Source organism: Bidens hawaiensis, unplaced genomic scaffold, assembly GCF_021521415.1.
Source record: "Bidens hawaiensis isolate Kalapana, Puna unplaced genomic scaffold, B.hawaiensis_p1.1 tig00009111_1, whole genome shotgun sequence".
Classification (NCBI taxonomy): Eukaryota; Viridiplantae; Streptophyta; class Magnoliopsida; order Asterales; family Asteraceae; genus Bidens; species Bidens hawaiensis.
This window is the reverse complement of record NW_027491670.1, coordinates 763,419-779,540: the sequence shown is the minus strand read 5'-3', so window position 1 is coordinate 779,540 and position 16,122 is coordinate 763,419.

Genomic DNA, 16,122 nt, shown 5'->3' with positions numbered 1-16,122 from the left:
CGTAAGACCAAGAGATAACAAGTTTCACTCGTTGACGGAACAACGTCTTCGGTCTCACAATAATCGCGTACACCTGGCCATACAGACAAAAACTCTTTTTTTTTTTTTTTTTTTTTTTTATAACTTCGCCTAAAGTCAACTTCGCCCCTCCTTAACTTCGCCTGTCCATAACTTCGCCTGTCCATAACTTCGCGTGTACATAACTTCGCTTAACCTTATATCTTCGCCTAAACCCTAAAATTTAAGCGACAACTTCGCCTGAACCCCATAACTTCGCCTGCGGCGGCTGTTCGGCCAAAAACGCATCAGAAACGTGCCAGAAACACCAAAACGCAGATCTCGAACCATAGCATAAGAGCCTAAGGCTCTGATACCACTTGTAGGTCCCCCCGGGGCGTCGCCGATCGATACGAGATCCGCACGAGGTCTAGGAGTGCGGAATCCTCCTAGACTCGTTTAATGGTGTAGAAGACGAAGAACACAATTACACACAAACACATACACGAACAAACACACGAATGGGATAAACACATCTGCAGATCATTTATATAATAACCGAAACACATTACATACCAAACACGAAAACAAATGACGGCCGACCCGAGGTGAGCTCTACCTCGGGCCGTCCCACACGACTCTCCCTCTCGGTTTCTCTCTAGCTACTTGAATTGGACACACAATACTCTAATTTTCTGGATACTCAAACCTAAACAAGACATATATATATATATCGAAACAACTTCGCGGGCTTGGGCTTGGGCCAGTGGGCGAAGTTGTTATAACTTCGCCTATGGCGAAGTTGTTCTAACTTCGCCTATGGCAGAAGTTGTTACAACTTCGCATATGGCGAAGTTGTTATAACTTCGCCTATGGTGAAGTTGTTCTAACTTCGTACTTCGTTTCCGCTGATCAGAATTGCATAGCGACGGTCACAAAATGCACCAACACCTAGAAAGACACATGAGTTGGATTGTCTAGCTAGTTTTTAAGTTATGGTGGAAGGGATGCAAGGAAAACGCAAAGAGCCGAAAACACGTAGGCAGTCGTAAGAGGGGTGACAATTATACAGAATTCGGTGCGAGTTTTGAATTTGTTGTTTTACTTCATAAGATATTTAGGATGTATGTGGTCATGTTAAAAACATGGTGCCAAAAGGTTGCAGGAAGAGAGTTGTGGGCTAAGAGGGAAAATGTTGTTAATCGAGCGGATTTGCTCAATTTACTGGTTTGTGATGGCAAAAGAGACAGACGATCATGTTGTATTGGTCACAATATTATTTAAAAGATGAGTTAATGTATTCAATTCCATTGTCTCATTGGAAAGCTTTAATTTTTTTTGTTTAACTTGGGTTTCGATTTGTTTGGAAGAGTTGAAAATATAGAAAAAATTTGTGACTTTTGGCTAGTGGGTATGTCCATAAAAAATTGGTTAGGTCATCCAAGAAGTGTGTAATAACAGTGACATACAGAGCTCAAGATTGGAGAGGTCCGAAGTTCACTGTGTATGATATCAAATGGTAAATGTGTGCATTTTTTATAGGACAAAAAACGGTAACAGAATTCTTTTCCCAAATACACACGAATGACATACAATTTTATTTGAATTCCCGTAATAACATTATTGTTTTTCAAAGATTGCAATAAAGTAGGTCTTGGATGTCCAAGACGTTGGTGCAAAAGTTGATCGTCGGGAGGACTCGGGTGGAAGTAGTGGAAAAAGATCATCGCCATTGTCGCATCGCAAGATAGGGATTTGGATCTTGAAATCCTTCACAAGAAAACCAAATGGATCAAACTCGATAGAAATTCAATTGTCGATAGGGAGTCGACGAACCGAAATAAGATTTTTCATTAATCTGAGAGCATATATAACATGGTTTAATTTTAGGGGTAGGAAAGGAAGAGGTAGGTATTAGTTACCTTGGTCAGTTTACTGGTATTGTTATACCATTCCCAATAATTATTTTTGTAAAATGCCATTATTTAAAAAATTATTTAAAGTTACTAGCGTTATTGGTCATGTGCGAGGTTGCTTCGGCATCCATAACCCATTGGTCGAATGGGTTGAGGGACATAGAGTTTAGGCCCTACTCAATGTTTTTTGGGACATAACTTGCGGAGTATGCTTGGTTGGGCCATGTATAACAATCCAAAAAGAAATAAAATAATTAAAAGAAAAGGTGAAGAAATAAGAAGGAAAAAGAGAAAGGAAGAATGGAGAAATGTAAAGAAAGTAAAATTCCATCCCACATTAGTGAAGAAAAGAAAATGGAAAGCATCCACCATTGTATAAATAGGATTTCTAATTCTTGTCCCACATCGCTAGATTACAAAACTTGTAAGCTCTTTATAAGGAAGAAAGCTCACATGATAATATTCTTGTGTGCCAAATCACACCCAGTAGTCCTACCGGAGGGTGCGAAGCACCCGACGCGCATGGTCACGGGCTTGAACGAAGTGCGATGGGCGCAATGTGGCGCTTTGATGGCGCACTTTGCACTTCGCATCGCCGCTTAAGGGCCGCCTTAGTATTTTTTCTCCTTCGCGCGACGCGAAGGAGTATGCTAAATTCTTCGCGCGACACGAAGTTGCGACGTAGAAGTTGCGCAACGTGACACGTTACCTAACACGTGTTGTGCCACGTGGCAAAGCTTGGGCTGACTCGACAACCCTACATCAACTTCGCGCGACACGAAGATGCCCAAATTCAAGTATAAATAGGGAGGAATTCCGGACTTCATAACTCGTTCATTTTCACGTCTCTCTCAAAATTTTTTATATATAAGGCTAGTAGTATACCTGAGTAGTTGTAACGGTACCTCTCCGATCGAAAGGAACTTATACACCAATCTAAAAGCTCTACCTAACCAAGGTATAACATTGTGCCATCGTGTAAAGTTTCATGTCTTGTGATTATCGTTATGATTATGGGTTTATACTAATATAGATATACTACATTGTGTTTAATCTAGGTGCTTAACACCAGAAGGCTTGTTGAAAATAAACTTGCAAGGTGAGACATTCGAGTTTTTGCACAACTCACATTTGCGTGAGACAATTGATTTCAATACTGTCATGATGCTTTACTAAACCCACTAAACTCATGACAGATAGTCTAAATATTTTCAACTATATTTTCAAAGGATTTAAACTACATTATGGTGATTAAGTCTCTGTAGACTTACAGGATGGTTAGTATTGGTATTGTGGGGTTTTGTATACAAGGCTTGCCTACTGGGCTATTACACGTTACTTATTGGACAAGTGTTAGCCAATAAGTAATATGACCACAGTCACAGATACGGTCGAGTGACAAGTACCTTCCGGTAATTTGTAAGCAGACAGATGTAAAAACATCTTAATGCTGTAACTCTAAAACGTGTCATTTATAAATAAATGTACTCACTAGTATTTCTTGTTGATTAAATATTTTTAAACATGTTTCAGGTGACTTGTTAGAGACAAAGGAATGATGCCTGCGGGCTTCCAGCTTAAATAAGTGGCTTATCACTAGAATAAAGAAAAGTGTTTTGTAAATTAGGGTTTATCCCTATAAAACTTATGTTTGTATCAAAATATTTTTTTTATCCCAGTTTATGAAATAAGAATTATGGTGTTTTTATAACTTTGATCAATTTTTCCTAACTACGGTTCTGATGAAATATTACGCTACAAATTATTTTAATTGTAACGCCCGTAAATTTCGTTAATCGGCTCGATCGTTTATAAATGTTTGTTTAAAATCTGGGGTTTCATCTTCCTAATTTAGAGCCTTGTAATACGTTTTAAAAGTCCGTTTATCCATCCTTTTGCTCAAAACATCGCCTCTTATAACTTAAAGTGTTAGATTTGTATGTAGCACCTGACATTTTCGTTTATCGGCATGAGACATTTGTAGAGTTTGTGTAAATTTTCGGGATTGATCCGGCATTCCTCGGGGACCTCCTTGTCATTCTTGTAAGTCGTGTTATCAACTTTTGGTCCAAGATATTACGTTTTGCAAGTTGGAGGGCCTAGGTGTAACATTTTAATATAAAAAATAAAACCTTACTTGCTTCCCTCTCTCTCTAGTTACGATCGGCAGTAGCAGCAGCTACCTATCCTCGATTTTGTGCAAGCTCCAGCCATTCTCTAGCCTCCCGAGACTAATACAACTCTTTTTCACCCGTAAACCCTTTGTTGAACATGTTAGGGTAGAGTTTTGATTATAACAATTTCTGACAGATTCGTACTTGTTTATTGTTTGATCTGTAACTCGATGTAAATTTATTGTTTTTGATCTATTCTTGATTCCATGATGTTCTACTTTGAGTCTAGTTTCCAGAAAGGTATAATTTGTAATTTTTGGACGAGATTTGAATGGTTTTTATGATTTTATAAAATTGTGTGTCAAAGCTGATGCAGGGTGACATATTCTGGTCTGTCTTCCCGACATCATAACTTCTTTTTGAAAAGTCCAAATTGATTGATTCCACTTCTTAAAGTTCAAATTTTGAGTTAAGATTACAACCCAATTGAAATTGGTTAATTTTGTTTGGTAATGATATTTTAAAAAATAAAACACTCTTGCTGCGCACTGCAATAGCTGAACGTACTTTTCTGTGTTGGAGGAATTTTTATGATTTTTATGTCCACTAGAAAAATATAATAAAAATATTTTTATAAACCTAAGACATTTATTAAACTCTGATAAATATTCAATAATTTAGTTTTATGGTATTCATATGTAATAAAATATGTCTTTGCATGCTAAAATCTGCTCCTTATACTCGACATTGATCAATTCTTTCGGTTTAGGACTTAACCGGTGGCTGACCAATTGAGGTCCTTTCGGGGCTGTTTTAATTGACTTTCTTGCTCCATCATCTTCCTAGGTATGTTTTGTATATCATACTTTAGTATTATGAGCTTTGGCATTCGTTAGAGTGGTCTATTGTTGATTATATGAAAACTAGGTTTCGGTTGTGTAGTTTGCTAATTGTTGCGTTTAGCGTGAGGTTTGAAGGAATTAACAACTAATTCAGTTTGTGTAGATTCAGTTTGATATATAGGCTATGGAAAAATTATTTTTTAAGTATTGGGGCTGAATTGGTTGTCGGTTACTCAAGTGGGTAGGTACAACACAAATTCGCGTTTATTGGTAGTTTGTGTGTTGTGATTGCGAATTACCGACCCATCCAACTCGTGCGGTGTCGTTGGACTTTTCGGCTGTGATATTATCAAATTTGGTCCACACGGGGCTGAGTTGGATGTTAAGAGCATAAACGACTCATAAACGCACATATTCGTTCAACTAGCAACCTCCGGGGGTAATTTGGGAATTCCTGAATTCCGGGTTTATCTAAGGGTGGTTTTGCTAAATATAAAGCCCCGGGGGCTGTTGTAATTGAAATTGGTGAGGACAAGGCTTGGCTAACTCAAATCATGTCAGAACACCTCGTAGGATAAACGAGTTCATTCGGTATCGTTAGTAACTATTGTGTATAATCCAGCAGGCGTGTGAGTTATGGGAATACTTAGGGGTTCTCAAGCTCGTGGTGATTTTGTGCCTCGTGTCAGGTGAGTTCATGATGCCCCTTTTTACCTTTTAACGTTTTGGGCTAGCATACACATCCTATTACAATTTTACCCGATTTTACTCGTTTAAACTATTTGGATGGTATTACATAGCCTTATTCGTACTTGTGGATTTATGAAACTATGTGTGAATAATATTCTATGTCTTAGGATATTTTAGACTCGTTGTGGTCGTACTTCCTTAAGGTTATACATATTACTTGTGGTCTAGGCTCGAGGTTGCTATTAGGCCTAGTATTAATTCCTAGATTATCCATTATTTATGGATTGAATGTGATGATATTGTTTGGTTGAATACTTGAATTAGATGTTTGTAAGTGTGTATGTGAATGTGTATGTGTTGGTAAACTGTGACCGGGTCAAATATATTACTTGGGGAAGACCCGAGGTGAGGAGGCCCGTGTTGCATGTTTATGTCCCGGCGAGTCAAATATATTACTTGGCGAAGACCCGGGGTGAGGAGGCCCGCCGTTCTGCTAAATCGTGGTCGGGTCAAATATATTACTTGGGGAAAACTCAGGGTGAGGAGGCCCGTATCACGTGTTTAGGTTTTGTTAAACCTGACCGAGTCAAATATATTACTTGGGGAAGACCCGGGGTGAGGAGGCTCGTGTTGTGTGATTTTTTGTTTTATTAAACTGTGACCGAGTCAAATATATTACTTGGGGATGACCCGGGGTGAGGAGGCTCGTGTTGCATGATTTTGTTGGTTTTTGTTAAACCGCGGTCGGGTCAAATATATTACTCGGGGAAGACCCGGGGTGAGGAGGCCCGTGTTGCGTGTTTGACCAAGAGAAAAGTATTTATCTAATTACTTATGATTTTCTCCAAATCTTTTTAAATTTATTAAATAAATCTGATTTATGAATGTTACTTATAAAACTTGAACTCACTCAGCTCAAGCGACTTTGTGTGTATGTTAGATTGATTTTCAGGTTAGGAGGAGGATGCTAGCCGCTTGGACGTGCTCGAGACTACTTGGTCGGTTGAAGGCATATCTAGTCGGGGAAACTAACAATGAAGACTGTTTACTTTTTAATTATTATTAAATGCATTTAAATTGGTTTTGGGCATACTTCTCGGTTTTTTTTGGGAATTTGTTTTTGATACTTATGGATTTTCCGCTGAATATTTACTCTGATCTGGTTTTCAAATAAAATGAATTACTTTGGGTTATAAATTTTTGCAAAGTTTTGGATACGATTACCAACTGTAGGATTTCCGGGATTTGGGGTCTTATATTAATAAACACCGATACCACCATTCAACGTTCACGGCTCCCCTCCCGGGGTATAGGGATCGGGGGCTGTGACACTTTGGACCGATTAACCCATTACCACTTTAGTTTATTAGGCCTAGAAACTGTAGGAAATAGACAGGGTGGGCCGAGCCAAATTTATCCATGTTGTTGAGATTGTGCAGGTTGTAGACAGCTTGCATGCCTCTACCTCAGTCTCCAAGATCTGCAGCGCCGTCCCTTACAACGAGATCAGCCACGGATGCGTCCTTGGTATGCAGAAGCATCCGATTGGTAGTGAGTGGGATTTTGGCGATCCGGTTTTGGGGTTTGTTTTGTGGTATTAATGGTGAGAGCATCACCCTTATTAACGACCATCATCGTTTGATTCGCTTTATGGGATTCGTCGAGCATAGTTTTAGATCGAGTAGCATAAAAGATTGGAAGAGTTTTGGTTTGTTGGAAAAGCATTCTAATCCTTCGTGTTTCTTGTTAGGACCGGTGACAAGTTTTCACACCAAGTTGTCTTGGCCTATTGAAGCATCTACGCTAGGCAAATGATATGCAAGAACCTTGAGTTCTTGACAATAGGAATGCATACTAGATAATGTGTCGAGGTGGGCATTAGCAACTTTTTCTTGAGATGGATGGAACAAAACCAATTGCAATCTTGGAATATGTTTTCGAGGGCAATCCACGAGAAATGGTATTTGGTTTACGAATTGTATGCAAGAGGTCATTTGAGATGGTGCCATATATCCATTGAAGGAATATGACATCAAGACGTTCCCATGATTATGCGCATGATTCTTTGGTAGTTTTGGATGGCCTTGGTTAAGGAAACAACCGGTTAAGTGGAAGTGGTGAGATGATTGAACACAAGGAATGCTCGACAGTGAATCGTAAAGAGCACCGACCAAGATGTAATTTTGTCGGGTTCCATTTCCAATGTAATAGGTATTAAATTATTAATATTGGAGAGAGTGACAGCATGCTGAAGCTTGGACTCCATTTGGTTGAAGTACCGGAAAGAAAAAAAAATGTCGCAAGAGAAGGAGATGTAGTTGCCGATAGAATAGGCGATATGACTGAGGGCTCGTGATACCATGAAAGAGATATACATGAAATATTATTGAACCAATGATGATCTCTTCTCATTAACGCGACTATATATAATTACAAATATAATCTCCTATTTGAAGATAATATATGAAAAAAAAATGCCATACACAAGGAATGTTGTTTATGCTAAATATAGAGTCTATTAGCAATTCACCCACATACCATCCTTGGACATCAATCGTCAATGACTCCACCATTAAAAAAAACACCCACGGACGAGGCTACACAACTAGCATTTACGGGAATTATCAGTCAATGGTCCGTGTTGACATCCATGGGAGTCAAGAACACTGCTGTTGATGAACTTAGCTTTATTTTGGACACGTCTTAACTTGTCGTGAAGTTTGTGTCATAATAAGTTAAACTATTAAATTATATATATATATATATATATATATCGTAATAGTTACTTATAATTAGCGGTGAGCATACCAAACCGAAACCGAATTAACTGAAAAAATCAAAACGAACCAAAGCATTAACCGACAGTTAATTTTTATTTTTTTGAATAACCGATTTCTAGGTTCGGTTTCGGTTAACCATTATTAATATACAAAAATAACAGAATCAAAGCAATTAACCAATACTTTTATCTGTAACAATCATCTTCTTCTAATGATATTATGTTCCAATACTTCAAAATGATATTTATCCAACTTTCTTTAAGCATTGCTTTCTTGATCTTGAAAAATTCATTCCATTAGTAACATATATTAATTTGTTTATAAATGACAGTGACTTTAAATTGCATTTATTCTCTCATATAGCGACTTTCAGTTCTTCACATGTTAAAACTTAAAACTTAGTTCATGAGTAATCATTTATGTATATTTTGGAACTATTTGTTAGGATCTTGCACACACACAAAACCAACAATACTGTAAGAGAAAAAATAAACGAGGATGATACGCTAGATTTACGTGGTTCGGTCTAGATTGACCTACATCCACGTACCGCAACTAGGGTATTTTGCTACACCTCATTCGTGAGGAATTACAAGTACAACGATATACATATATAGAGACTAGTCTAAGGTTTCTAGCTTATGGAACAAGAAAACATAAATATGCTATACTAAAGAGATATAGGGTCGGCCCAAAACCTCTGACGTCTTCTATCTTTATTAAACCAAATTAATCAATCTTCAAGTAAACTGGGCCCAAATTGAGCCCAAGCATCCACAAACCCAACAATCTCCCACTTGTGGGCTTGATAAACTTTAAACTGCCATCCGCTGTGAATACTTGTACATCTAGTAATCTCTTTGACTAATCTGGTTGCAGCGGCCGTCTCAGTAGATAACCTGAAGGCCCGTTGAAGCTCCCCCGAGCTCTAATACATTAGTCATGGCTAAAACTACCACTGACTCATCCTTTGTCCCTACCGGCTCCCACTTACACAAACTGCCGGATCTTGAGATATCTCGAGAACAAACACTCTCCATATATAGCAGGTAACCTTTTAGAGAGACTTTAACATATGGAACATTGATTTTTTTAACCCACTGTCGTCTGGTAGATGTAGCTGATGCTTTGACTAACCGACTGTCAGTGGTCCCACTATTACGAACACCTTTAACTTGTTTTCTTGAACCCTTCCATACACGCTAAACATAAATCTAACATGTGGCTTTGGGTTTTCTTGAACCCTTCCATGCACGTTCAACCCAAATCTGACATGTGGCTCTGGGTTTATCTCCTGCAAAACAAACATTCTTCTACCCAAATCTGACTTAACGGTTGTTCTACTGAACTCTGTTAAACAATCAATCTATTCAATGCGCAGCGGAATAATAAAGTTGATAATCAAGATTGAAACTTAAATTGAAATGATATAACCTGACAACATGGTTTGCACTGATTCTTGGTCTCGGTGATCAGTCTCTTTTGATTAAACAACTGTTCGGAAAATAGATTATGATTTCGGCCTTTAATTGCTAATTAAAAAAAAAACACAACGTCAAACTAATCCAAATTACCGACAAAATAATTGGTGGAACTGCCAAGCAATGCCCCTAATTGGCGTGGTCGCTAGCAGCTGATAAATAGTGATCAGAGATCATGGGCGGATATACGTACATGGGTTTGGGTTCACGGAAACCCTATTGAGTTCCGGATTTTATATAAAATGCCTGTGTAAAATATGAGAGTGAACCCACATATAAATTATGAGTGAACACATAAACAAAGTTGGACAATGGTCTAGTTGAAAACTCTTTGCAATCTTGTTGTTAGAACCCTTGTTCGAATCCCTGTATCAGTATTATTTTTTTCTTATGCTGTTAATTAAAAGGACTTTACCCGGTCAGTTTATATATATGGAACAATTGAAAAGTTTGAAATGAGAACTGAATTTGTACAAATGAATCAATAGTTTAAACAAATAAGACATATGAAACACAAATGAATCAGCAAGCGTATGATGCAAACTCATAACTGATACGAAATAGATATTATAATATGCAAATATCGTTTAAACGTATGAAAAAAAACAAATCCGAGACCAAACAAAAGCAAATCCAACATTGAACGTGTGAATCAAAACAGAGTAAATCGGATGATGCGAAACGAACTCAAATTTGAAGCCAACATGGAATCGGAACACAGAACGAACAAAAATTGAACCCATTTTACAAGCAATAACTGATTCCGAAACGTATAAGCAAACTGTCATCAGCAACGGAATCAACGAACGATACAATCGTGCTACAAATACAGATTTTGTATGAATTGAAAGGATCTTATCATGTGAATTAGCTACAGTCGATATCTTTGCGTTGTTTTTGCTTGAAACTATTACCAAAAGCTTTAATTTCCAATGATGATGTTCTTTTTAATGTGACGTATTTTTATGTGATAAACCTTAACCGACCCGAATAGTGAACCCACTGAAAAAATTTCCTACATCCGTCACTCTCGGAGATCCCCTCTTAATTGATGGTTGTCTTGCAGTTTAATAATTGTATGTGTCGGCGATTTACTCTCACAAACAAAACAATCTGATTGCAATATATGGTGAATGGTAAGTTAATTCAACACCAAAAACAATATAATATTTTTGGTTGCTATGACAAAACCTCACGAACAAAATACAAAATTCACATGCAATATCTATGTGATCGACTTTGAGTAATACAAGACACAAACCTCAATATATTAATATTAATATAATCACACACTAAGATGTGCCAGATAGCCTTCAAAAAAACCCCGATCGATGCCTGAGTTTGACGGCTACGGCTGCCGAAGACTAACCCTTATTGACCAACTGTCCTCTTGCGTTCTTGTTTACCTGTGTGTAACGAGCCTAAGCTCCGATGCCACTTGTTAGGATCTAGCACACACACAAACACGAACAATATTGCAAGAGAAAATATAAACAAAGATGGCATGCGAGATTTACATGGTTCGATCTAGACTGACCTAAATCAACGGGCTGCAACCAATGTATTTTATTATTGCTACTGTCTCACTCATGAGGAATTACAAGTATAACATTTAAAATATATAGAGACAAGTCTAGGATTTCTTACTTGAAGAACAACAAAACATAAATGGGAACAACAAAACATAAATGGGACCAGATAAAAAGATATATGCCAGGCCTAAAACCTTTCATGGCTTCTATCTTTATTAAACCCAGTTAATCAATCTTCAGCTAAATCGGGCCCAAACGAGCCCAAGCCTTTGCAAACCCAACACCAATGCGTATAACCTAAATTTTTATAATGTTCGTGGTTTTGATTTTAGTAAATTCTTAACAAACGTCAACAAAAAATTAGTCCGTGTTAAAAGTTTAGGTTTAGTGGTTAATTAACCAAACCGAACCAAATTGACTGCTAATAAACGATTGACCGAAACCAAACTGTTATTGTTTTTAAATAACTGAAGTGTTCGGTTATTGCCACTAACTGAACCTAACCAAACCTTTCACACCCCTACTTAATCCGATTCAAAGTAGAAGCCAGCATGTGGAAAACCATAAAAGTCAATTTTCCAAACACAAATCATGTTGAAAGAAGAAACTCTAGTACATATTTGGTGACAGCTTTGTGTTTGAAGCAGAAAACTGATCATGTATTCCTAGAAAACTTTTGAGCTTTTAAATTAGAAAGAAGAGAGAAAGACAGGTTCTACACTTGTTGCTAAATAACTGTATTTTTTTAAAAAAAATGATTTCATTAAATTCAAAATAGTTATAATAAAGTGGCAGGCAAACGAGCAACAGGATGTGTCGCAACCCTCTTTTGAATAGTAAAGCCAATCCTATTAAAAATGAAGCTTTGGGACGTAGGGGCCGAAAAGGTATCATGTAGAAACCCAAAAGTATCAAAAGCAAAGGGGAGAAACACATGTTGATTCTCTAAGCAGGTTTCTCGTGTTTGACAACTTTGCTCGATTCAGCCTTCAACGCAGCCTGATCGACAACAAACCCACGGTCTCTGAGTCTGACGAGAGGAGACACTCCTGTAAGGTCCACATAAACGTGTTTCCCCCCTGTCAACCCAAACACAAGAATATCAGTTGGCCTTAATTATTTAATGAAGCAAATTAATAAATTGTTTTTTTTTAATTATTTTTCTTCGTACATCGAACATTAATTTTGTATCTAGTGAACTGTAAGTGAGGTTGAAAATAATCATAAAAATTAAAACATTATTATATAGCTTTATCATATATATGTTCCACTATGTAAGCAACAATTGTCTGCCGAACATTAATTGCATTTGACTATTTGTGAATTGTGGACGTGTAATATATAGCTTTGTTATAAAAAGAGGACTTTTGTAGGGTGATACGTAAGTACAAAGTTTATATGTGAGTTGCCGTCGCATATCACAAGCACGGGGAAACATTCGATGCACGAGAGAAACATATGCACAACCGAGAGTTCACGTATCGCATGGCATAGGCGTGAAAATTGTTCTAACATGGCTATACGTGTAACACACGAAGACTACTTTGGTGAATTCATATGATGTTCGTTACTAAGTTATCCTCACAGATTATGACGTGCTGTTTATATTTTGGATTTTATATCTAAAATTATGAGAACTTACTATTCTCGACTGTTTGCATTTATGTAACAGTTTTGTTTTGGTCCTCCACGGACCACATTGACGCTACTAGTTTGAAGCCTTGTAAAGTTTTTTGAGCTTTAAATCTTTATTTAATTAATGTTTTGCTAGAACACATCTTTGAACTCTCATTTAATTGTATAGTCATGTCAGTCATGTATAGCATACTAATCATCATTTGTAGAGGCGTGTTGGTATCATGACTCTCATCTTACATCGTGATTGTATTGCTTGTAGTTTATAATGATAAGGATCCTTAATTTTCATTGCACGATCACATCAATCGTTATGTATCATCGTATATAATGCCGTGAATGCATTTTGTTACACCATGAATGATAGTAAGCCGATTCAAGATGGCTAATATTCCAAGATAGTGACCCTTTGAGCGGGTTAGACTCTAAAGAAATAATAAAGAGAACGAGACATTATTTTATCAATTTTCTTCTTACAATGATAAAGCCCTTAAATAGGCATACAAAGATGCAAAACACTAAAGATGCATATGCAACTAATTAGGAGAACATGGCTCTAATGCATATTACCCACTAACATAATAAACTAACCATTAACATGACTTAAAAACAAAGCAAATAAATCACATTGATAATAATAATCTAATGCATATACTCACTAACATCATAAACTAACCACTAACATGATTTAAAAACAAAACAAATAAAACACATTAATAATAATAACTGTGTCTAGTTTATGGCTAAGTTAGACACGCATCAGTGAACCTATGATATCAAATTAAAGATAAGTTGTTCGTAGTTTAATCATGATAAAGATATTTGATTTTCATTCCACGCTCATGCCAAGCGTCATATATCATTATTGTATCATGATATTTATTACATCTTGTCATGTGTATAAGTAGGTCACTAATATCATTCATAAATTTGGATAACTATTTTGTTTGTAGTTTGTAATGTTTAAGATCTTCGGTTTTCATGGCACGATCACCTCAATCGTTGTATAACATGACTATGTTCTTTATTTTTCGTGAACGTATGTGTTATGTCCTGTTACGTGTTGTGATTTTCAACATAACCGATATTATATTAAAGATGACTAACACATTATATTATTGATATAAATAATTAATATAAATTGCTCATATCTTAAGTTTTTAAAAGAAGGATTAAGAAAGAGTAACTTAAATATTTATAAAGAAATGTATAAAAATAAAAATATTATTTAATAAACACATAGTTATGATATAAGATGTTATAGCATTATCATCCCATTCACTATTTTTTATCCAATAATTTAACTAAAATTCACATTTTTTAAAATTTAATACTCTGTTTTAAAAAACCTACTTATCCTCTTTCATTTTCTTTTTCAAATTTCTTAGGCAAATATGAATCGATTCAACCATCATATGCTCGGTTTTGATCAATACTCCTAACAACCCGACTCAAATAATCCAGATCAAAATAATCCACAACTAAATACCACCCAACCGACCCTCAACACCCATACTCGGCCGGTGTTAATATCGACACAAGCATGATGGCATACATGCAAAATCTTGGTTCCAGATCTCCGATTTGGACATGATGGGCAGTTTCCAAAGTCTGAGCATGATGAGAGGTTTCCAACCTAATGAAGACAAGACGGTGTCGGAGACACAAGCTGAGCCACGATCTTGTGCCGGGCTAAGCAAACGTGAGAGAAAACACACAAGGAAACCCACCGGTGAACCTCGGACTATAAAGGAAAATTTCGCATTGACAACGGACGAGTATGAACACCTTGCATGAGCGTGGTTAGTAATATCGGAAGATCCCAAATGTTGTAAGTTTTTAAAATTATTCCTATTCATTTTGATTTTCGAAGAATAATTTGAAATTTGTAGTAGTATTTTTTTAAACTTTTCTTGTAGCCAACTATCAAGCATCCGGCGTTTCTTGTAAAAAAAATTGGGAAGTCTTTCACAAACTTGGGGGGACTCGTGTTGGAGAAAATATTCTGTAATGTTAAAATGGGCCGACATAAACTCCAAATGCCAACCTTTTCGTTCGGTTTATGTTCAGAATAGAGACGCGTGGGGAAGTGGTTCCCGTGACCCGGAGATCATTAAATAGGCATTGATAGAGTTCCAAAACAGGTCAGGGACCTTCAATTACATGAACTGTTGGAATCGTATGAAGAGTCACCCTAAGTGGTGCCCCGTAACCCCTGCCAACTCCAGAAGTCATAAGCCGTCGAAAAGGTCTAAAACTTCGTCTTCGATTGATTCAGACACACCGAGGTCTAAACTCGAGCTTGAAAAACCACTCACGAACCGAGCTCAAGCTTTAGAAATAGAGATAGAAATGAGTCGAACTAGAGCTCAAGCTCTGTGTAAGTTAAACGAGCCGAATCGAGCTTGGGCTCGGCTTGAGCCTAGTCAAGCTCGGGCTTAGCTCCGCTCGTTTGCACCCCTAGTTGGAGAAGAAAAAATAAATTTGGGTTCTAATATATAGAAGTTTTTTCTTACTCCAACTTGGAGAAATGACATATTTTACCTCAAAACTAACTGGATTAGTCTCCGTTTGAAAAAGGACCGGTGAAGGCCAATATGATGAAAGCTGAGATTAACATAGGAAATTTCTTAAGTTGGGATTATTGCCAGGCAAAAAGCCAAAGTTCATATTATTAAAACCCAATATCCCAAAAAAGAACACAGTAATGTCTTGGTCAATATGGTTATTACAATTACTTGGTAGTTTTTCCTGGCATGACATGTTTCACCTCGACATATTTTTGTTAAAATCCATTTTGATCTAAACTGAATTCATCCTTAATCTAATCAGCAACCACAACCCGTTATGACATGTATCCATTATGGCATGTTAGAAGTTGACTCGATTCGATGTTTTATGACTCTATATATACATATAACAAAATAGCAACCTAATAACACTAAGACCATTCCCCGTAGGACATCCTTTTGAGACTCAATGACACTTACATGTCGATGCAAGAAGAGAATTAATGCTAAAGACGTCATATTGGGTTGCTTCGTCCTTGGCTTTTGTAGGATAAGACAGTCAAAAATCCAATAAATTTATTTATCTATTATTTTTTTCTATTTTAATATTGTTTTTTTTACTAAG